The sequence below is a fragment of the Ictidomys tridecemlineatus genome, chromosome 14 (assembly GCF_052094955.1).
Source record: "Ictidomys tridecemlineatus isolate mIctTri1 chromosome 14, mIctTri1.hap1, whole genome shotgun sequence".
Taxonomy (NCBI): Eukaryota; Metazoa; Chordata; class Mammalia; order Rodentia; family Sciuridae; genus Ictidomys; species Ictidomys tridecemlineatus.
The window spans coordinates 63,289,107-63,313,904 of NC_135490.1; the positions used below are offsets into that span (position 1 = coordinate 63,289,107).

General features: G+C 39.3%; 2 protein-coding genes across 2 annotated transcripts in view; one reads left to right on the forward strand and one right to left on the reverse strand.

Moving 5' to 3' along the window:
- The window catches only part of LOC144370552 (uncharacterized), a 51,693-nt gene that overhangs the window by 20,199 nt on the left and 6,696 nt on the right, over window positions 1-24,798 (reverse strand). The gene's annotated exons all lie outside the window — the stretch shown is intronic.
- Plekha2 (pleckstrin homology domain containing A2) overlaps window positions 15,438-24,798 on the forward strand; it is an 83,144-nt gene continuing 73,783 nt past the window's right edge. The window contains exon 1 of the mRNA XM_078031240.1: window positions 15,438-15,554. The gene's annotated coding sequence lies outside the window, so the exon portion shown is untranslated. The remainder of the gene's footprint in view (window positions 15,555-24,798) is intronic.

A 24,798-nucleotide genomic window follows, 5' to 3' on the forward strand; every position in this document is an offset into this window, starting at 1 on the left:
TCCACCATGATAAGCACTTAGCAGGAGATTATGAAGTGACATATCCAGGTCCAACAGTCCTGTACCAAGTAGCTAATGGATCTCTTCATACCACCAGATATTGGACGAGCACCATGGAGATATTCCATGGTATGGATGGACCTTGCAGAATAATGAGAGGTGGCTAACAAGTAACCAGACTTCAAAACAGCTCATGCCCCATGCATATTTTTACTTGTTCAAACTTTTTCCCAGTTCATTCCTTTTTTTTAATTTTAATTTTTTTTAGTTGTTGATAGACCTTTATTTATATATGGTACTGAGAATCAAACCCAAAAGTACACTACTGCTAAGCCACAGGCCTAGCCCCCCAGTTCATTCTTTTTTTTTTCCCCAGTTCATTCTTTTTAAAAAATATATTTTTAGTTGTAAATGGACACAGTAACTTTATTTATTTATTTTTACATGGTGCTGAGGATTGAACCCAGTGCCTCACACCTGTTAGGCAAGTGCTCCACCACTGAGCTACAGCCCCAGCCCCTCCTAGTTCATTCTTACCAAGGAGGACCAACATGCGAATGTAGGCAATGGTGGGAATACCAGTAGCTCAAAGACCAGTAGTTTTGCTGTAAATCTCATCTGGCATTTTGTGGGTATAACTCAATGGTAGAGCACTTTCCTAGCATGGGCACAGCCCTGAGGTTCCTACCTAGCCCTCTTTCCCCCATTTTAAAAAGTACTTGAGCTTGGTGACACACGTTTGTAATCCTTGTTACTTGGGAGATTGAAGCAGAAGGATTGCAAATTCAAAGTCAGCCTGGGCAACTTAGCAAAACCCTGCCTCAAAAATTCTAAAAAGAGCTTTGTAGTTCAGTGATCAAGAGCTTGCCTAGCATATGAAGACCCTGTGTTCAATTCCCAGGACGCGCGCGCGCGCGCGCGCGCACACACACACACACACACACACACACACACACACACACACAAATACACTGAGTTTCGAGCTTCTTCTGCTACTTTGGCAGGACTTATGAGTAATCGAAATATGCAAAATGGGGGTTGGGGTTGTGGCTCAGTGGTAGAGAGCTTGCTTGGGACGCTCAAGACCATGGGTTCAATCCTCAGCACCACATAAAAATAAATAAGTGAAATAAAGGTATTGTGTCCAACTACAACTAAAAAATAAATATTAAAAAAGAAAGAAATCTGCAAAATGGAGGAAAGATTAAGAGGTCATGCTGGAGATTTGTCTAGTACACACTGAGGATGCAAAGGAAGACAAGGCCCATTCGATTTGGGAGGCAGTCAGTGGTCAAGAAGGTCATATGGATGAGGTGACATTTTATCTTTGTCTTGAGAGATGAGGAATTTTTGTTTGGTGACAGGATAAGAATGCCTCTACCCAGTAAGACATCATAAGTAAAGTCAGGGTGGAATACATTATGTGATCTGGAGGCCACTTGTGGCCAAAGGGAATAGGGGGCATAGGGAGAAATAAGGATGGAGAGAAACATGGCACAAGATCACAAAGGGCCTTCTAGGACAGGTGAAGCAGTTTAAGCATTTTCCATAGGCAAATAGGTAACACTGAAGCCACTGGAAGTTTTTAAACCCCAGAGAGACATAATCATGTATTTGTTATAGAAAAATTAACCTGGAAGCCATGTAGAAGGAGGATTCCAGCTGTAGGAAAATGTCCAGGGAGACATGTTGCTCTCCTGCTTAAAACCTTCCAAGAGCTTAAAATAAAATCAAGTGGGCTGCGGGTGTAGCCAGCTCCGAGGCAGAGCACTTGCCTAGTATGTGTGAGACCTTGGGTTCCATCTCACTGAGAAACAAACAAACAGTAAAAAAAATAAAATCCAGATGCATTTCCCAGAGGGCCTGCCTTCTTGCCATGGTGTCCCATTTTCCCCTTTAGGTGATCCTCCAGCCATGAGGCCCTTTGTCGGCTTCTCCAGTGTGGCCAGCCCTCTTTGCATTTGCTGCTTCTCTTACTTGGAGTTTGTCCTTGGATTCTCCCACGGCCCTTCTCTACTAGTTATCTCAGTCTCAGTATTAGCCTTAGCTCCTTCAAAAGGATAGCATGCCTTTCATATCACTTTAATACATTAGAAACCTGATGTTCTTTTGTTTGTTGAATTATTACTGTTTTTTATTCCCCCAGATGTGCTTCATGAGGGCAAGGGTCATCCCTGTATTATTCACCAACATGTCCCTTGCCCCTGAATGAATGAATGAATGGTCCACATTAGGAATCATAAGGGCCTGAATTAAGGTGAGGAGGGGGGGCAGGTGGGAAGGGAGGCGGGAAGGAGAGAGATGTGAAACAGTGAGATCGATATGACTAATTGGATGTGGGTGGTGAGAGAGAGGGAGGAGTAAGAGTGACATTTGGGTTTCTGGCTTGGGTGGCTGGGTGGATGGCTGTGTCTTACAGAACAGGGAATGCAGGAGAGAGAGGTTTATGAGGCACAGTCAGTTTCAGGTATGTTAATCTGGAGACATTCAGAGGTAGAAGACCAGGAAAGCAATTGGATATGGCAATCTAGAGTTAAGGAGAAAGGATCAAGCTCAAGATACATATTTAAGATCTGTCAACACACAGGATAATTGAAGACATGCAAGACACAGGAAAGATATTCATTAAGTGAGGAGGGAAAGGGTATGGTTGCAAGTGGAAGCAAGAGGAGATGAGCACTGATTCTCTCTGAGAACATAGCTCTCCTATGGATGGAAGGAATGTCTAACAGCCCTTATGTGACTTCTGGGGATGATCTGTCCCATCGCAGACTGGGCAGGTAGCTGTGATGCCAGAACTCAAGGAAGAGTTTATAGAGGGCCAAATGAGAGACGTTTTCTCTAGCCTGGCTTCCCTGACAAAAGAACAACAGGTTTCATTCATCCTGGGGCCAATCAGGGAGTGAAGCACAGAGCAGCTCCTAAGCCGCTGCGCTGGACACTGGGGAGGGATTTTATCAATGCAGAGTGTGCACACGAGACCAAGGACCAAACCCGCAGTCTAATCATGCAGTTCCCTTCTGAAATCTGCTGTCTGTGAGAGTGGATAGGCCCACCTATACAATTCCCTATTTTACCTGTTCATGTACTTATTTACCTATTTATTTTTGTGGTGCTAGGGACCTAACCAGGAACTCGAGCATGCTAAGCCTGTGTTCTACCCTGAGCTATACTTTTAACCCCATCTGTTCTATTAAGATGTCTTTTCTTTTGGGGGGTGGGGGGGCAGGGGAAGGTACTGGGAATTGAACTCAAGGGCATTCGACCACTGAGCCACATCCCCAGACCTATTTTATATTTTAATTTAGAGACAGGGTCTCACTGAGTTGCTTAGTGCCTTGCTTTTGCGACCACACCCAGCTTCTTTCTGTGGTGCTGAGGATCAGAAGTATATATTTTCAATAATAATAATTCAAACTCATTGATGAAAAATGTGGAATATAAATCACAGAAATAATCTTCTAAAAACAGTACTAAAATTAGCCCTTTTTTTTTCCTTCTAAGTTTCTTTTCTTTCCTTCCATGGGCTTTTAAAAATATAGTTAAAATTATATAAAATTTAATATATAATTATAGAATTTAATACATTTACATATTCAGACATATACATATAATTTTTATCTTGGCTTTTCTTTTTGGTAGATAATATAAATATTTTTCCGTATGGTTTCAGCATTTTGATAACTATATAATATTACCATCCCAATTATTGAACACTTGGACTATTTTATTTTTTCTCTATTTAAAATGCATGTATACAGTGATTTAAAAAAAAAAAACATTGTGTATTAGTTTGCTAGGACTCCAAAACACAGAATGAATAGCTTAAACAACAGTTTGCTTTTTCAGAATTCTGGAGGCTGGAAGTTCAAGATCAAGGTGTCAGTAGGGTTGGCTTCTCTCTCTTTGGTTTGCAGATTGCCTCCTATCTTCTCTCTGTGTGCTCACATCTTCTTTCCCCTGTATCGGAACATCTCTGCTGCCTCTCTAAATTTCCTCTTCTTATGAGGATAGCAGTAAGAATGGATTGAGGTCCACCCTAATGACTTCTTTTAAATTAAACACCTCTTGAAAGGCCCTGTGTCCAAATACAGTCACATTTTGAGGTACTGGGGATTACAGTGTCAATGTATGAATTTGGGGGTAGGGAACACAGTTCAGCCCATAACACACTGTGTATAATTTTTCTTCTCACCTGTACTTCTAATGATTTCCTCTGGATGGATTTCTCGAGTGGGAATCATAGGTCAAAAATAAAAAATAAAGCTTTTGAAAATTGGTTATTCAAAAGAATTTAACAATCGCTGTTGCAAAAGGTCACTTATAATTTTGTTTCTTTAAATAAGCGCATGAACCAACGAAGGATTCCATTCAGTTGCATATGACAGTAACTCATTCACAATGACTGAACTCAAGCAGGATTTATACAGTGACTTGAAATGAAGCCCAGAAGGTGGTCGCAATTCACAGAGGCTTCTTGATGGACTGATGTCGTAAGCACCTTCAGAGTGTCTGTTCCCCCATGTGCTGCAGTCTTTGGCGTGTGGCTTTCACATCCCTGGCCTTCACGCTTGTGTTCTGTCTCTTATCCGCGGATCTCCCTGTGGCTGGCTCCCTCACTTCCTTTATATTTTTCATCAAATGTCACCTTCTCTATGAGGCATTTCCTGGCCACTGTTTTTTTTTTTCTTTCTTTCTCTTTTTCTTTTACTTTTTTTTTTTTTTTCAGTACTGGAGATTAAACCCAGGGTCACTCTACTATTGAGCTAAATCCCCAGCCCTTTTTATTTTATTTTGAGAGAGGGTCTCCAAGTTGCTGAGCTGGCTTTGAACTTGTGATCTTCTTGCCTCAGTCTCCCAAGTACCTGGGTTATATAGGTGCATACCACCATGTCTTGTTCCTAGTCACCCTTTCTAAAAGTACTTCCCTATCTCTTCCTGTCCCTCTTTACTACTCTATTTTCCTTCTTAGAATTTATTATTATTTAATATACTATTTGTGTTGCTATAAAAAAATGCCTGAGAAAATCAATTGATAAAGGAAAAAGGTTTATTTTGGCTCATAATTTTAAAGGTTTTAGATCATGATGAAGTGGTTCTGTTGTTTGGGGGCCTGTGGTTAGGCAGCACATTATAGGAGGAGCATGTGGTACAGCAAAACTTCTTAGGAGATGAAAAAAAAAAAGAGAGAGAGAGGAAGAGAAAGAACCTATGGTCCCACAATCCCCTTGAAGGTCATGTACCCAATGACCTAAGAGCTCCCATTAAGCCCCATCTCTCAAAGTTTTCCACAACTTCCCAATAGTCCCAAGGGCTGGGAACCAACCCTTTAGTACATGGAACTTCAGTGTACACTTATCTAGCTCTAAACTTCAGCAATAGTTATATGCTTTTAATTATTTTTTGGTGGTGCTGGGGATCAAACACAGGCCCTCACCTATGCTAGGTAAGTGTTCTACCATGGAGCTACATGCTCAACCCTATATTTTAATTATTATTTTGTTTTCTTTCTCCTCGCCTAGAAGGAGAGCTCCACAAGAGTATGGATTTATTTGTTTTGTTCATTAGCATACACATGTGCACACACGCGCACACACGCGCGCGCGCGCACACACACACAATTTCTAATTTCAGGAAAGACTAAGCTGAAACGGCTTCCTTCTCCCTTTCTTTCTTCTTCCCTTCCTATTTCCTTCCCCCTTTTAAATTTGATGTGGCTTTATCAAAACTACCCAGAAAGTTAATGACAAAGCCAGAGAACTGAAATCCTAGAGTCCTGAGTTTTGGGCCCTTTCTGCTACCATTGACCCTGAAGGATTAGCATAATGGGCTGAAAGAGAAAATTTTGTGGTTGAATTTAGGTTTAACAAGCCTTTTGAAACAGGATGCTCATGAGGTCATCTGTTCAAGTCAGCAGTACAGTATTCTCAAATCCTTTAGCACCTTTTCTGAAGTTTCTGGGGAGGTAGGAGACTGAAATACATGTTTGTTCTGCTATCTTTAATCAATTCCTCATTATTCCTGAGCCTAGTTTTCTGAAATTTCCTTATAAGGTAAAGATCAGTGTATGTAATATTTTTAAAAAGTATTATTTTAATGAAACAAATGTATGGGGTTCAGGGTGATAATTTAACACTTAGACTATTTTATTTTTTCTCTATTTAATATATATGTATACAGTGATAAAAAAAATTATTTGTGTATTAGTGTATTAGTATGATGATCAAATCAGGGTAGTTAACACTGCTTTCTCCTTAAACTTTAAAGCAATTTTTTTCAATTATAAAGTAATGATCATACATATTTGTGGAGTGATATTTCAATACATATATACAATATGTACTGATCAAATTGAGGTAACTGATATTTTCACCTACATTATTTTGTGTTGGGAGCCTTTGTGCTCCTCTCTTCGAGTTACTCATATAATAGGTTATTGTGAGCTACAGTCACCCTCTGTGCTGTGGAATATAACACATTGACATTTATGTAAAATAGGAGGTATAAATGTAATAGAAATTCTTATAGATGCACAGAAGGTCTCTGGAAGGACATAAGAAACTCTAAGGATGATTTTGAGGAGAGGAAATCGAGGGCTGGGTGAAGAGGAAAGAGTGTAACCTAGTTACCACGCAACCCAATGATACTTTTGAATATGGTTGCAAAAGGATCAAAGAAAAAAACCAAACTCTTAATGTCAATGCATTGCCTCAGTGGTGAAATACTCATTGTTTCCAATGTAAAATGCTACTGAGCCAAAGTCCTACCAAGTCCCACATTATGTAGCCCTGCCCATCTTTCTGACCTTTTTTTCTTTCTTTTTTGGAACCAGGGATAGAACCCAGGGGCACTTAACCATGGAGCCACATCCCTAGCCTTTTTCATATACATATTTTTTTAGAGACAGTCAAGGTCTTACTGAGTTGCCTAAGGCTTTGCTAAATTGCTGAGGCTGGCTTTGAACTTGCAATCTTCCTGTATCAGCCTCCTGAGCCACTGATATTACAGGCATGCGCCACAGGGCCCAGCTCTGGCTTATTTTCTACATATCTCCCCTTGCATACTCTGCTCTAGCAACTAGGGCCTTCACGCTATTCCTTGAACAAGTGGAATCTGTGCTAAACAGGGCCTTTGATTTACCTTCCCTTTGCCTGTAATCCTCTTCCCCAAGATCTTTGTGTGTCTCACTCTGTAACCTCATGCAAGCATCACTTCCCCAAGGGGGCTCTTTTCTAAAATCCCCTTTTAATGCCTGATCTCTTTATTCCTTTCACCTCCTCTCCTTTCTCCATTTTATTAAATTTTTTTAAGTTGTAGATGGACACATACCTTTATTTTATTTATTTATTTTTATGTGGTACTGAGGATTGAACCCAGTGCCTCATGCAGGCTAGGCAAGCGCTCTACCACTGAGCTACAGCTACAGCCCTCCATTTTAAATCATAAAATAATGTCACTTATTTATTTCCTTGCTTATGTAAGGCCCAATAGGAAGGGACTATTTTCTTCCCTACTATATCCTGATAACCTAGAATCAGAGATTACCACAAAAAAAGGCACTCGCTAAATTTCTTCTGATTGAATGAAGAAATGCCTAAGTGAATTTATCAATGTGCTAATGCAAGGCAATACTGGACCTACCTAGTTAAGGAGGGCAAATGAGTTTCCTTCACTTACCAGCTCCTATCAATGCAGAACAGCATGGAAACTAGACTGAGAAGATTTGAGGAATGACTCAGGTGATGATTAACCTTGTGGTTAATCAGCAATGTTGGCTATGGGCAAAGGAAGGGAAGACTGGTACATATGTCATCTAATTGCAAATCCAGATAATCTGGTGGGTTTGGTTAAAGCAAAAGTCAGATCAAGAGCATTAGAATCCAATGTTCATTTTTGAATAATGAACTTGAGCCAGATGTAGTAGTGCATTCCTGTAATTCCAGCAACTTGGGAAGCTGAGGCAGGAGGATTACAAGTTCAAATCTAGTCTGAGCAACTTAACAAGACTCTGTCTCAAAATAAAAATAAAAAGGGCTGGGAGAGAACTAGCCTACCAGCTGGCCCTGGGTTTGATTTTCTGCACCACCACAAAACAAACTCTACCTTCAAAAACATGATGTTATCAAGCAAACCAAAAGATAATGCCTTCATTTCATATTTATTACATTTGCCTGCCTTCATTCACTGTTGAGAGGTTCATTGTTTAATAGTCTACACCAAATAGTCAGAAAATCTTAAACTTATCAATTTATTTTTAAATGATTTTTTTTAATGTGTGTGATGCTGAGGATCAAATCCAGGGTCTTATGCATGCTAGGCAAGCATACTACCACTGAACTATGTCCACAGCCCAATTAAAACATTTTTTGGTGCTGAGGTGGGATTGGATCCAGGGTCTAACATATGCTAAGCATGTTGCTATACCACTGACTGAATCCCAAGCCCCTCAGGCAGGGTTTTCACTTTTTCAAATGTCAGATTCACTAGGTTTCTGGGAGCTAGTGCTCAGGAGCCCCTAGAGCGCCCCCACTCCCAACACACTTAATATTAATTTTTCTCTTCCCTGGAGGCTTCAGTCAAACAGAACAACTATCTCCACTAGCCAGAAGCAGCAGTTTCTTACCCAGCTTTGATGCACACAAGAGAATCTGGGTGTGTGTCTTTAAAATATAGCTCTAACTTGAAGTATACCATGAAAACTATCTAGCCAGGTTTGAGTCACAGATTCATCTGTGACCAATCAAGTGAGCCAGCTGGGTAGGACACCATGATTGGTCTCAACTAGACCAGGTTCCTACTTGTAGCCAATCTACCATGAGTTACAGAAGAACATGGAGACTCCCCTTGGTGGACCCCTCCCTCCCAAGGGAGAAGGACTATTTCTCAGGGGAGTTGTGTCATGGGGGAGTCAGCCATCTCCTAATGGAGATGTACTAATGTATAGGATATGTACTAATGTATAGGACATGCTAACCACTGGTGATCACACAACTTCTTTCCAGATTTCCCTTCCTCCCACATCACCCCCTCCTAATACTCATAACAAATGCTTGCTATCTTTTTCCCCCATAGTTACCAGGGATTCTATTTAAATTCAGTGACTCTGATGGAAATAATATCATTATTATTTTCTGGAACTTCTGAGCTTTATAGTGAGTGCAAACTGTGCAGGCCCGTGGAACCTTCTTACCAAAAGTCACCTGAACTGAAATCAGCATAGGTGCTCCTTTCTTCATGAATTATTTCACCTGCAGTTGAGTTGCACATTATTTGACTTCCCTTTCCACACCTGTTGCCTGGTTCAGCCCTCTGCCACCTGGTGCTATTATTCCTCCTTTGATATTTAACAACTTTACTGCCCGTCAGGGTGGTGTGGGGCCTCCAGCAGTCCTATTGATGTGTCCACCTATCTGTAAACACTCATGGCTTTTACAGTGCTAGCACCTGGAAGGCCTGTAGCCATCAAACGGTCCAATGCTTTATCTTGTAGGGGTAGAAAATGAGGTTAAAGGATTTGCTTAAAATCACCCAGTGTATTAGTAGTGGCAGAGCATGGCTAAAGTCTTGCTGTTTTCTGGTTCTTAATCCAGTACACTTTCAGGAACCAGAAAGAGCCCCCAGTAAAAATCAAATAAATAAATAGAGTGGTTGAGTATGTGTTTAACATGCTTAAGGCCTTTGGTTCAGTCCCAGCACAAATAAAGAAAGCTAGCTATATAGTACTCAGGCCCTTTGACCAAAGCCCCTTGTGCCTAAAAAAATAAAAAATAAAATAAAATAATATATACACACACACGTACATGCATATAAAATTATTATTTTTTTAAAGTAAACTCATCCCTTCTGTGAGATTGTGCCCTGCAGGGCCATCATCAAAACAGGCCTCCCTCTGCTTGTCAGGCAGATGAGTCGCCCACATGCTCAGCAGGGAACACAACTAACACCTTACTGATGGTCTCACTGATGGGCTTTCAGGATGAATACTTTAGACTCAGAAATTTATAAGCAATAGAAGTTTATTACTTACAGTTCTGGAAACTGAGAAGCCCAAGATCAAGGTGCCAGCAGATTTGGTGTCTGGCAAGGGCTTAATTGTTTCGTAGATGGCACTTCTTGGAAACACTTTACATTCGGTCTCTTTTATATAAAAGGGCATTAAATCCCATTCTTAATAAATCAAATAAAAATTTCATTTTAACTGCTTAAAGATGCCCCCAAGTCTCTTCCAGTTTACCCAGTGATTAAATAAGTATTATAATTATTGTGGGAAAAATGGGAGACATCAAGTCCAGGAGTTCAGAAGGAATCCAGTCTAGGGAGATTGTGTAGACTGACGATGATTAATATCCACTTTGAGAAAACGAGGGCTGGGGGGGTCTCCTTACTTGACATACAAGAAACCGAGACCCTATAGCATGACAGAGCAGGAGCTGCTAGGAGGAACAGAACTCAAAAGCATGTCTTATGGGCTTTAAGCTTATCATTATAGAAGCAACAAATGCACACGGTTTAAAAAGTCCAATAGCACTTCAAGGCTTGTAACAACAACAGCAGCAACAAAATAGTTTCTTGCTTCACTTGCTGCCTTCATTTGAGAGACAATCGCAAATCATTTTCCTTAAATGGTTTTTCAGATTCCATGTCTGCTTTTCAGAAGTCCGATAAATTCTGACGACTTCTCTCGAAGGTGGCCTGTGTCTTTCTGCCTGGCAGCTTTGGGGATCTTCCCTGTATCCCTGGAGTTCTGAAATGTCTGATTTCATTTACTGTGTGGGGCACTCAGGGAGCCCTTGTATTATAATGTGGAAACTGATATACTTCAGTTCTGGGATTCTATCTTGACTTAGTATCTCTATTTTCTCTTTTTGAAACTCTCATTTAGCTGACATTTCTCTTATTTGTTATCTTCAATAATTAGCTGCACCTCTTGGATTTGTGTCCACTTTTTGTACCATTTTTTTCATTTTTCCTACTTATCAATTTTTGTCTCCGTTTTCCTCAACTTCATCATTTAACTGACCCATTAAATCTTTTTAAAAAAATTTTTAGACATTGATGGACCTTTATTTTGTTCATATATTTATATGCGGTGCAGAGGATCAAACCTAGTGCCTCACACATGCTAGGTAATCGCTCTACCACTGAGCCACAACCCCAGCTCCCCATTAAATTATTTTCTGTCATTTTATTTGTTAACCTCCATGAGTTCTTTCTTATTCTCTGAATGTTCTAAGAAGCATCCTGAGATGTGTGTGTGTGTGTATATATATACACACACACACATATATAAAATACACACATATATATATATTCCTGAGTTATATTTACATACATGCATATATAAATATGCATACACCAATACACATATATATACTCACATACATATATATTTTGAAATTTATTTTAAACTAATAAAAACAAAAATAGTATGTATTTATTGAATACTATGTGATGTTTAACTCAGGTTATAGATATGTATCTCCTCAAACATTTACCATGTCTTTATGGGGAAAATATTCAAAATCTATTCTTCTAGCTTCTGATGTGTATATTTTTAAAATTATCATCATTTTATTTTTTTTGCACTGCTGGGAATTGAACCCAGGCTTGAGCATGCTAGGCATGTGCTCTACCATTGAGCTGTGTTTCCACCCCCAAATTATCATTTTAGAGTGAGCGAAATATCTCACTTCAATATGATAGTAGTTTTATTTTTCTCTCTCCCTGCACTGTCTCTGTTTCTTCTAAGTTCTCTTTTTCTCCCCATTTGTTTGTCTGGGTCTGTCCTTTACATTGGAGGATTCCAACAAGAACCTGGAATGTTCATGGCTCTTGTTGGTTGATAGGCATTTATAAGAGATGCCCAAAGCTAGTTTGAAAGTGTTGAGTACACGTGAGGGGTAAAGACAGGTGGGCCGCACCACGTGCATGGCACTGAGAGACACAGATCTGCTTCTGTACAGGTTTTCTCTTGAACCGACAGTTTCCCAGGAGGCCACTCTTCCACACTCCTACCTGGGGACGGAAGCTGGGAAGGTATAAACCTTTTTCGGGATCTTCCAGTCAAGTTGGGACAGGGAGGTGGGGGAGGGGTGGTGCATTCAGTATCCAGGTATTGGATGACTCCATACCCCTAATGTCAGTAAATCATCTTGTTTTTTGTCCTGTGTGGACCCAGAGTCCTAAGCCCAGATCCTTTCCTGACTAACCTTTCAGTCACCTTCCTCCTCACCTCCTCAGGCAAGCCTTCAGTCTTCCTGTTTTCAGCCCCGCCCAAATCTCCACCTCCTCTTACCCTTTTGACAGGTTCCTGGTGATCGAATCCCTGAGGCTGTCTAGGTTTTGGAGATGCAAAACAGCTGGTTTGCTCCCAACACCGCCAGGTTGAGGAGATTGTTTCCACTTATTTATTACATGTGTTTCTCAAACATTGAAAATTTCTGTTGGCAGTTGATGTTTTCACATTCTCTTTGTCCTTGAGTGTTTATGTCCCTTCTTCTCATTTATTGTCACTTTAGTGGAGGGTTAAGAGGCAGCTGGGATAACATTATGTGTTCAATTGATCTTAATTAACTGGGATCTCCAGGTGCCTCCTTTGAACTCCACCTTCCAGCTTTCTGTGTTTTCTGTCCCTGTCTTCTTCCTTCCTTCCCCTTTCCCTCCCTTACTCCTTCCCTCTTTCCCTCCCCCTCATCCCCCTCTTTCTTGTCCTTCTTTCCCCCTCTTCATCTTCCCTCTCTCTCTATCTTTCAGGATGCCCTTCCTTCTCCCCTACTCAAAGGGCATTAGGAAGACGGATGTTCTCTGCTTTTAAAAAATGTTTTGAATATAAATAGCACCTTGGAATCTGGCTTTAATTTGAACATGCCACGTTTCTGCAATAGACTCAGAAATACCAACAACTCCAGAATCTGTGCTCCCTAATCTTTTCCCTCTGTGCATTAACTGAAAAAAATTCTCTTTGGTATTTCTAGGAAGCAGAATATAGGCATTTTATCCATTCCAGGTCTGGCTACTCTTGTTCAGAGTTTGGATTTTGGAACCTTAACCCATAGAACAGAGGAAACAGGACAAAGAGTAACTTTTGACCCAAAAAGGAAACAAGTCCAGGATAAGGGTGAGACCAAGAACTAATTAATTGATGAATTAATTCAACAGATAAATATTGAATATCTAGGTATTATCCTAGGTAGAGGGGCTATAAAATGAATAAGACATTTAGAGTGGTGTTATTTGTATAAATACACATACCTACTATATGCCAGGCGCTATATTAGACACTTTGACTTTATTTATTTTTCACAATGGCATTGTGTGTTAATCATTATTGCATCTATTTTAATAAAAGAAAACTGCCCCAATAGAGGAATGAACAAGTACTATAAAGCCATTGGTCTTCATGTCTGTTTTGGTGCCACACCATGCTATTTTTGTTACTATAGCTTGGTAGTATAATTTAAAGGTCTGGTATTGTGATGCCTCCTGCATCACTTTTTGTGCTAAGGATTGCTTTGGCTAATCTGGGCCTCATATTTTTCCAGACGAATTTCATGACAGACATGAAGACCAATGAAGCAGAATAGAAGACACGGAGACACAACCACATAAATACAGTTATCTCATCTTAGACAAAGACACCATAAGCATATGGAGAAAAGATAGCCTCTTCAACAAATGATGCTGGGAAAACTGGAAATCATATGTAATAGAATGAAATTGAACCCTATATATCTCACCTGGCACAAAACTCAACTCTAAGTGGATCAAAGACGTAGGCATTAGACCAGAGATTCTGCACTTACTAGAAGAAAAAGTAGGCCCAACTCTCCAACATGTTGGCCTGGGAACCAAATTCCTCAGCAAACTCCTAATGCCAAGAAGTAAAATCAAGAATCTAAATAAACGGGATAGTATCAAACTGAAAAGCTTCTTCCCAGCAAAGGAAACGACCAGGAATGTGTACAGAGATCCTACAGATTTGGAAAAATCTTCACCTCCAGTACATATACAAAGAACTAAAAAAAAACTTAACACTAGGAAAATAAATGACCCAATCAATAAATGGGCAAAAGAACTGAACAACAAACACTTCACAGAAGAAATATGAATGGTCAAAAAAATAAGAAAAAATGTTCAATATCTCTAGCAATTAGAGAAATGTACATTAAACCTCATTCCAGTCAGAATGACAGTTATAAAGAATACAAGTAACAAAAATGTTGGTGAGGATGTGGGGAGTAAGGTACTCTCATATACACTGTTGGTTGGACTGCAAATTTGAGCACTATGGAAAGCCATATGAAGATTCATTAGAAAAACGTGGAATGGAACCATCAGTTGAGCTAGTTATCCCACTCCTCAGTTTATACCCAAAGAACTTAAAATCAGCATACCACAATGATGCAGCCACATCCAAATTTATAGCAGCTCAACTCACAATAGCCAAACTATGGAAATAACCTAGGTGTCCTTCAATGGATGAATGGGTAAAGAAAATGTGGTATTTATAGAGAATGAGATATTGCTCAGCCATAGAGAAGAATGAAATTATGGCATTTTCCAGTAAATGGGGAACTGGAGACTGTCATGCTAAGTGAAATAAACCAATCCCCCCAAAACCAAAGACCAAATGTTCTCTCTGATTTGTAGATGCTAACCCCAAATAGAGGAGGTTGGGGAGGAGAATAATAGAAATAGATTGGACTGGACAGGGAGTAACAGAGGGAGGGGAGGGAAGAGGGGAATAGGAAGGACAGTAGAATTAAATGGTCATAACTATCCTAGCCTCCTAACTCCACATTATGTATAAGAGTGGGAACCTAATAGAATAAGTTATACTTTATGTATGTATATTCTGCCAAAATGCATTCTATTGTCATGTACAACTAAAAATAAATAAAATAAAGTACTGTGAAACCAAAGAGATAAGATTTTTTGTTGTTGTTGTTTTGTTTTGGCTGAGCATCACAGGAGGCTCTGTCTATCTGTTACAGGGGATTCTGCCTGAAACTGGCTCTTCAACCTTGGTCAGTTACCCTTTATCTCCTCCCTCTGCTCCCAAACCACAGAAAACTCTTAGACATGCAGTGCTTTTCCTTTTTCTTACTTTATCCTCCTCCTTTCCTTTTTCTTGTTAGTAACAAAAATGTACCAGTGTTTCAAGACACTGGCTCAGGAAGGACCAAGAAACCGTTGGGGATGGGACTTACTGGGGTGGGCAGGTCTAGAGATTTTTTTTTTTTTTTTTTTTTTTTTTTTTTTTAAGAAAGGAAGATCCTGTTTCCCAGAGGACAGCCAGGCGAATCACATGGGTGAGCTGGGGAGAGGAAAAGCACACACACCCCACTCTCTGAACTTCATCAGTTTTTTTAAGCTCTCGTCTTTGAAACAGGAACTTGGCTTGTGTCTCCTGAACCAAAAGCACACATTTTGCCTTCCTCTTTTGTGCAGTCACCTTGTCCTTTGTCACTGTCAGGGGAGGTGGCTGCCACTGGCTGCTACAGAGCTGCCTACCTTTGTGCAGAGAGCCCGGTTCTTCCAAAGCCAGGGGTTGGGTAAGTGGAGGTCCCCTGGGGGGCTCTGGTCACTTTGGTTATCCTAAGAACTGGGTAGAGAAGGTTGCTGGGGGGTGAGGGATCTGAATTGCCTAGTATTGAGAAAAGGAGGTGGTGGGGTTGGGGACAGGAGGCAGACTGGGATTTTGCCAAATACAGATGAAGCCAATGAGATCCAGAACAATCCCCAAAGGAGGGCCCTCCCACACCCACAGGAAGGCCAAAAAAAGGCTTGAAATTCAAATTATTTTTGGTGCCTGGGAGATGAGAGGAGAGTGAGAGAGGGCAGTGGTAGTAAGTAGGAACTGAAGGGGGAAGGGAAGGGGAAAAAAAGGGAAGGTTCGGTCTGTACTTTTCCTAAGGAACAGCTCATAAGAGCACCAAACATGAGAAATATAGTTGGATGATTTGAATAATACTTTAAAATTTGGTATCTGTGGAGTAGACTATACAGAAGAATATTCACAAATTTTGTATCAATTTAGTTTCTGTGCTTAAAGAAATCTCTGCTCCCCCTCCTTTTTTAACTTCTACTTGTTTGGATGCTGGAGATGGAACGTAGGGCCTCAAGCATGCTAAACACGCACTCTATCATTGAGTTACATTCTGGCCCCACAATGTCTATTTTTTATTTACTTATTATTTTGAAAATAATTATTTATTGGTTTTGCACGTGGGGATTTGAACCCAGGGCCTCACACATGCTAGATAAGCATTCTACCACTGAACTACACCCTAGACCTACACAATTGTTTTATTTTTGATTAACATGTATTAATTATACAGAATAATGGGTTTCAGTGTGATACTTCCACACATGCATTCAGGGTGCACTGAACAAATCCAACTTCCCTCTCCCTACCCTCCTCCACACACACCCTTCCCAATCTCTAGTAATCACTATTCTACGTTCGGGTCAATCTCTTTTTAGTTTCTACATATGATAAAGAGCATGTGGTTCTGGCCTTTTTGTGTGTGGCTTATTTGATTTACCAATAATGTCCCCTAGTTCCACCCATTTTGCTGCAAATGACAGGATTTCATTCCTCATTGAACCCAGGGTCTTGTGCACACAAGGCAAGTGCTCCACCCCTGAGCTACATCTCCAACCCACAGCCCCTGTTTCTGAGATGACAGGACAGAGGGGTTTTGTCCACACTGTACCCATTTGCTCCCTCTGCTTCTCGTAAGCCCTTTTGATTGTGCTGGTTTCTATAAAAGTCCTTCTTCTTTCATGATGTCATGTTTTTGTTGCTTCTGCTTCCATTTTTGCTTTTGATAAGAAAGATGGAGAACAGGTTGTGGTGGGGGGACATAAAAATGGACAGTACTGATGAAAGGTAAGAAAGTAATACTGCATTGGAGAATTAGGTAGAGGGAGACGGGAAAGTTCCCTTGGTCAGGTTCTTTATCCTGTTTAGGTCTCAGTTTTTCTCACCTCTAAAAAAGAATTATGTGGATTAGATAGGCTTGCCAGGTAGATACTGGACACCCAGTTAAATGTGAATTTCAGACAAAGAGCAAATAACTAAAAATCTGAATTACAATTCCATGCATTTAAAGTAGTTCCTTTTAAACCACCTTCTGCCAATGGTGTTTCAATAGCGGGTAAGCAGAGAGCACACTGTTTTATGGGAATCAGTGTCTAGATCTGCCTGAGATAAAGTGGGGGCTGGTTTTACACTGGGTGTCCACTCTCCCATCTCCCCTTGCACACTAGGCATCTCTCTGGTTTATTTTAAAAAAAAAGAGAGAGAGAGAGAGAGAGAGAGAAAGAAAGCTAGGCCTTGCCCTGGGTTGTAAAAACCTCCAGGATCAAGATAAGGGACAATTAGAAATACCTGTGTTTTGAGAAAGTAAAAGGCTTTTATAACTGAGACAAGTCATTTCATCATTTATTGCTTTCCATAAAGCTGGTCCACTGATAGATCAGCAGAATAATCTTTGTTTATAAGACATAATTTACTTTTTAAAGAACAGTTTGGGGTTTGCAGCACAATATAAAGTATAGAGAATTCCTATATATCTTTTGCCCCAACATATGCACAGCCTCCCCTATGGAATAATTTTTAGAAGAAGATAAATGATTGATATCTGTCATGTAACATGAAGGAGGTCTAAGAATTGAATGGCATTGCTAAGCAAGGTGCTGCTGAAAAGTAAATTTCAGGTTCCTGGGCAAAGGTAGACTGGCCAGAGACCTTCACATAGGACTTGCATCCGTGGGGGATTTAGTTATCCCGGCTCCCTTCTTAAGCCATAAACCCTTTTACGTTATATTCCCTTTTTCCTTCCCTTTTTCCCTTCCTGGACATCATTATAACAAAATTCTTCCAGTCCTATCTATTTATTAATATGAACAAGGTTTCTCAGAGCCTCAGAAAAATGAGAAATAGGAATAGGAATAGTATGGATACTAAACTCTGCTCATTCTTGCAATGAGTAATGTTAGTGGATGGATACTTAAACTCATTACATATATCTGTATATGTAAATACATAATATCCCTACATTTAAAAGTTCATCTTTACCCATCTCATTAAGGAAATAATTTCCAATACTATTTTACTGTTTCATGCTCAAAGATCAATAAAATATATATATTTATCCTGTTATTCATAATTGTAATGATGGCTTAGTCTCAAAAAATGTTTTAACACTGAAAGCCTTATGGGTACAGGATAATTTTTTAAATTGTAAAATCAATTTACATATGCATTTTTGTTTCAGAAAAATGGCAGGGCAATCAATGAAAGATGTCCAGGCATCAAAATTTCTGACATTTTGGTATAATTCTTCGGAGAAAAGTGTACTTTAAGGAGGAAGGGGAATGATTTAACATTTTTGGCTGTCAAAGAATTACTTGTTCATTTTTAAAAATGAATGATGGTATCAAATGACTATGGTACTTAGATTCTAATGGGTACATTTATCAGAGTGATATAACAGTTTTATTTTAAAACTTGCCATGCTAACAATCTGCAAAATACATCCTTTACAAACACTGAAGTCTACCATTAGAAGATGTGAACGCCAACATAAACATATGTGAAGGCACACATAGCTTTTCAGCATTTTTTTTTTAACTGGATGTAGGTAAGAAAAAGTTTGAAGAACGCTGTTTGATTCCATTCTCATACTGACATTCTTACTCATAACTACTCATTTCCTGTATTTCCAGAACCTTTATGACCTTGAACAATAGAAAGGTAGGCACCATCACCCCTCCAATCTCAGGGAATTTCTAACCTAAAGTTCTTTGTACCTCACCATGCCACCCATCTACTCTGAATTGGGTGGTAGTTACAGGGTCATAGTACAAAAGCTTAAATTGGAGTAACCGAAAATAAACCAGCCCCTAGACCTCATGGCTGAACTATTTCAAGAATATGTTGTTACATTTCAGTGGCCATGATTTGACTCATAGTGTACTCAGGAACATATAATTACAAGCTTTATTCTAACGAACTTCTGCAATGCTTGCTTGTCACCTCCTGCATGTAGGGGAGAGCTGCAGAAGAGTTTCATGGTAACTGGAATGATCTAATCAACCCCGATGTGTATCCTCAGGGAAGCGACTTTCTTGAATACCAGATGGGGTTCTGATGGAGTTTCTCCAAGTATTTCTTTTTAAGGAAGGCAGACAAATGGTTGGAAGTGGCTACATGCCCAAAGAGCAATGGGAATGTTCATGGGGGCATCTCTGTAATAGGGACTGTAGCAGTAGAAGTGGGAGAGGAATGAAGCATTGCTTTTCATCACTAAAAAATAATTAGTTCACCCCAAGTTAAGTATAGGTGTTCTTTAGTGTTTTTGGGAGATTAGTTCCAGAACTATCCTCAGATACCAAGGTCCCTGAATGCTTAAGTCCCTGATGTAAAATGGCATAGTATTTATATATAACCTACAACTTCCCATATACTTTAAACCATCTCTAGATTACTGATAACACTAATATGATCTAAATGCTATGGAAGTATTTGTTAAATTGTATAGTTTAAGGAATTATGAAGAAGAAAGTCTGTGTATGTTCAGTACAGACAGAATTTAAAAATATATTTTCAGTGCATAGTTGGTCGAATTCACAAAGAAGTTGCAGACATGGAAGGCCGACTGTACTGTTAGCCACAATATTGGAAACTGTGCTTAATCAGTTCTGAAGTTGATAAGTAATGATGCCTCAGTTACCTAGGGTTAAAGGAATATGTTTCTCTGCAAGTACTTTTAAAAAACTGATTACTTCTACTTAAGCACAAAACTCACAATTCTTTTAGCTTTAAAATGCTTTTTTTAAAATCAAACTTTTAATTTAGAAATAATTATAGTTTCGTATTCAATTATATGAAATAATTCAGGGCAGGGGGTGTAGTTTGGTGTTAGAGGGCTTGCCTAGGAGTGAGACCCTGGGTTTCATCTCTAGCACTGGGGGAGGAAAAAAGACTCAGAGAGGTCCTATGCACCCTTTGCCCAATTTCCTCCAGTGGGATTACCTTGCAAATGACAGTATGATGTCACATCCAGCTGAGACACAGAACATGTCCATTAGCACAGAGATCCCTGTGTGCTTTGGTAGCCATACTCACTCCCCATACCTTTTAGCCCTTTCTTAACACTTGGTAAATACTATTTAGTCTCTATTTCACCATTTCAAGTGTTATATAAATGGAATCATGCAACATGTGACCTTTTGATTGTTTTTCATTCAGCATAATTCTCTGAAGATTCATCCAGGTTGTGGTATAGTTGCCTTCTATAGCTGAGTAGTACTTCATGGTATGGGTATACATTTTGTCTAATTATCCAAGAGCTGAAGGACATGTGGGTTGTTTATGATTTGGGATTATTATGACTAAAGCTTCCAGAAACAATTCAGTTACAGGTTTTTATGTGACCATAGGCCCTCATTTCTCTGGACTAATTCCCAAGTGTGCAATTGCTGGGTCATATGATAGTTGTATGTTTAATTTTTAAAAGAAATTGATAAAATTTTCCAGAAAACTATATTCTTTTAGATTTCTACCCACAATAGGCCATGATCCAGTTTATCTGCATCCTTTCCAGCATCTGGGATTGTCATTATTTTTTTATTTTAGCCATTTTATAGATGTGATTACCTCATTGTGGTTTTCCTCATTATGGTACAATACTTTTAATTTATACAATTTTACATTTCACAAACTTTTTATATCATCCTTATGAACATCAATTAAGAGCATTTTTATTAAGAAAAATACACAATGCACACAATATAAAACACACAAAGAGCATGGGTGAATCATGAAATCTGCTCTTGTTACCTCATGGGTGATCTTCCCAGAGGCCGCCACTCCTACCAGCAAAACCACATGAAACAGTTCACCAGAAAACAAAGGCCACTTTGAAAATAAAAAAGATTTAAAAACACTGCCTTCTACGCTGACCACTCATTTAATTATGCAGAGCATTTTGAGGTTACATCCTTGCAAAACTGAATATTTGTTATCAAACACACAAAAATTATCTCTGAGAACGATACGTTTGGGGAAAATAGAGGATAGCTGCTTTTCGCTGTTTATCTTTTGTACCTTTGTCCTTTATGCTGTATGTAGATGTATGAGCCTGTCTTCTGTTGCTATAACTGAATACTACAGACTGAATAACTGACAAAGAATAAAAGTTCATTGAGTTCATGATTCTGGAGACTGGAAGGTCCTCATTGAGGGGCCACATCTGGTTAAGACCTTCTTACTGGTGAATCCCAAGGCAGCCCAGGGCATCACATAGCAAGAGAGGCACACACCTAAAAGAGACAGAGCCAAACTGGCTTTTATAATAGATCCACTCTCAAGATAACCCATGAATTCATGAAGTCATTAATGAATTGATCTAGTCATGAAGACTCTTCTCAGCCACCTCTTAAAGGTCCTACCTCCTAATATCTCACAATGAGGATTAAATTCTAACACGAGTTTCGGTGAAAACATACAGATAGAAGCATATATCTCCCATTCATAATAATGGAAGGGCATAATTCCACACATTCTTTTGCTTTCCTTTGTTCTCTATGTTTTATAATGGTCTGCTTGTGTTTAGAATCAGTGATGTCAAACTTAGTGCGCTTCACTAATGTTCACAGGCATATACTGGGTATAGATATTTTTGACTATGTTCACCCAGACGTGTTTACTGATAGTAACCCCCATGTGGGTTCAATGCTGAGGAAGTGAATTACGTAACCGGTCTGTGCAAAAATAAAAGTCAAATATAGTGCTAAAACATGGTCAGGGATTAAAAAATCCAAGATACCTATTCATTCTCTCACTCTGATCTGGGAAGGCTTGGTTTTTCCCATAGAATCACAGGGTATTGCTGTGGATTCAGGAATCCTAGTGGTGCACTGCACTTATTCAATCTGACGGAAAAACAATGCCATCAGCATGAATCAATAGGAATGGTGCATTTGACCAGCAGACTGTTATTTCTGGGGACAGGATACACACTCAGTTCTGAGGTTTATGTTAGTGTCAGACTTAGTGTCAGTATAGCAATGTTTTCCAAACTTTGTTGCTAGGAAAAAAATTTGGCATATATATGTATGGATGTATGTGTGTGTGTGTGTGTGTGTGTGTGTGTGTGTATACATATATATCTCCTGTTTATATTTTACATTTTATTTTAAATACACATTTCCAGGTGTTCACCAAAGTTTTATCTATTGTGATCTTACTTTATTCCTGTCCCTTAATGCTGTTTCTCTTATCCTATAAACAGAAATTTCCGAAGTGTCTTCCACTTCCCATATTTTCTCTACTCTCAAGGCTCTGAGAATCTGACCTAAGAGCTAGCCCTGGGTTTGGGGGCAGGGATCACTGCACAATGATTCAGAGTTCATGGATTCAGATCATGACTGGCTATGTGATTTTGAGACTGTCTTTCTCTCTTTACAACCTCAATTCTTCCACCTGTGAAAGAGTCTATTCCTCTGAGGGTATGAAAAAAGAAGTTAGTTCTTTGTAATGAAAGTTTCAGAATGAGATACAAAGATTTTAATCGAAAGGCATAATACTGATTATTTTATTTATTTATATTTTGTGATGCTATGGAACCCAAGGTCTTACTCATACTAGAAAAGTGCTTGACCACAAAGCCAGGCCCCTTATACTGATTTTTAAAATTTAGCAGACATCCTCAGCACTTAACATGTGCTGCAAAAGCATTCATTCATTCATTTGATCCCCAAACAATGGTATGTGATAGTCCTCTGTTATCACCGCCTTCCACATTTCATAGGAATATGAGAGGTAAAGTAACTGGTATCTGGTTATTCTGCTAATCAGTGACACAGACCGGAATGCCAGAGTGCAATAATTTGGCAGTCACTAGCAATGAAATTGCTGCTTATTCACTTCTGATTGTGTCCCTTTCTTGCTCAAAAATCTTCAGTGGCTCTTGAAGTCTAAAGTAATAAATACAGAATGCTCAGCTTAACAATAAAGATCCTCCAACTACTTCCTTTCCTGTTCTATTCCCCATGAAAATCCTTCCTACATCCTCCTGTGCTCCAGTTGGACCGGACAAACCCTAACCACAATTCCCTGGACAGATCCCACGTATCCATGCCTTGCCTTGAGAATCTCTTGATCTGGCTTTCACCTAGCCTCATCTCCTCTTCACTTTTCCACATTTTACCTTTCCTTCAAGGTCCTTCCGGAGTGCCATCTCCTGAAAACATTTTCTCAACTGTGTCTGGCTGATAATCTTCCCAGAGAATTCTCTCTCCTCTCTCCTCTCTGCCTGCATCAGTTTCTGGCTATTATGACAGTTATTTCTGCAGATGCCATATTCCTCTCACCTTAATAAAAGGAGGAGCCCCTTGAGGCATGCATTGTGATTTCTTTCTCCTAGAATTTTAAGATTTTATTAAAAATTTAAATCATCCTTCTTTTCTTCTTTTAAAAAATATTTTTAGTTGTAGATGGACACAATACATTTATTTATTTTTATGTGATGCTGGGGACTGAACCCAGTGCCTCACATGTGCAAGGCGCGTGCTTTACTACTGAGCCACAACCCCAGCCCCCTTCTTCTTCTTTTGATAAACAAAATGCCTGCTTTTTGTTTAAAACAATAAATATTACAGAAAACACATCTGTTGGAAGTGAAATTTACTATTCTAACCTCTCTAACCCTGCCCTAAGAGAATTGTGGTTAACAATTTGGAATGTATTCTTTTAGACCTTTTTCATGAATAAAGAGTTATAAGTAAAGACATGTAAGTAAATATTTATTCACAGAAAGAGGATTATATTGTACATATAGCTTTGTAGCTTTTTAACTCAAAATATTTAGTATTTTTAATATACATAATCATCTGTCTCTTTTTGTGCTAAGGACTGAACCTGGGCTCTCATGCATGCTAAGCACATGCTCTATCACTGGACTACATCCCAGGCTGATCTCATTCCTTCTCTCTCTCTCTCTCTCTCTTTTTTTTTTTTTTTTTGGTACTAGAGATTGTCCCTAGGGTGCTCTACTACTGAGCTACATCCCCTGCCCTTTTTATTTTGAGACATGGTCTTGCCAAGCAGCTTAGGACTGAGGTTGACTTTGATCTTGCAACCCTCCTGTCTCAGCCTCCTGAGTCACTGGGACTACAGGCATGGGCCACCATGCCCAGCCTCATTTTCTTTTAACACTGGTATAGTATAAGAGTACATGAATGTTCCATTGTTTTCCTATTCAGTCCCTTGTTCATGAGCATGAGAATGATCTCTATTTTTTATCATTGTGAACAATGCTGCGGTGAATACATACATATATATAATAGTGTGTGCATATATCTCTACATTTACATACTCATATAACTTTCTGTGGAACACACTTTTCAACATGAAATTGCTAGGTGAAATGGAATAAATTTTCTAAGTAATGATAAGTATAAAAAACATGGAGGGGAAGGAGTTTTGGTTTGTCTTTCTGCATCCTTCACAAGGCTTAACATGGCATCTGTCAGTGTGGTCCAGAAATCTGACATCAGGCTGCCCTGGCCTATATTCAGGTTTCATCTTTATTCCTCAGTCACTTCATCAACATATAGTGGGGGAAATAATAGTTCTTGGCTCTCAGTGTCATTGTAAGGCTTAAATGAGATAATATGTGCAAAGCAATTAGTATTTAGTAAATACCTGAAAAACAAGTAAATGCAAGGTACATATGGGAGAAAAATGGTAACAAGTTCAGATAATTGTTGAATGAATAAGACTAA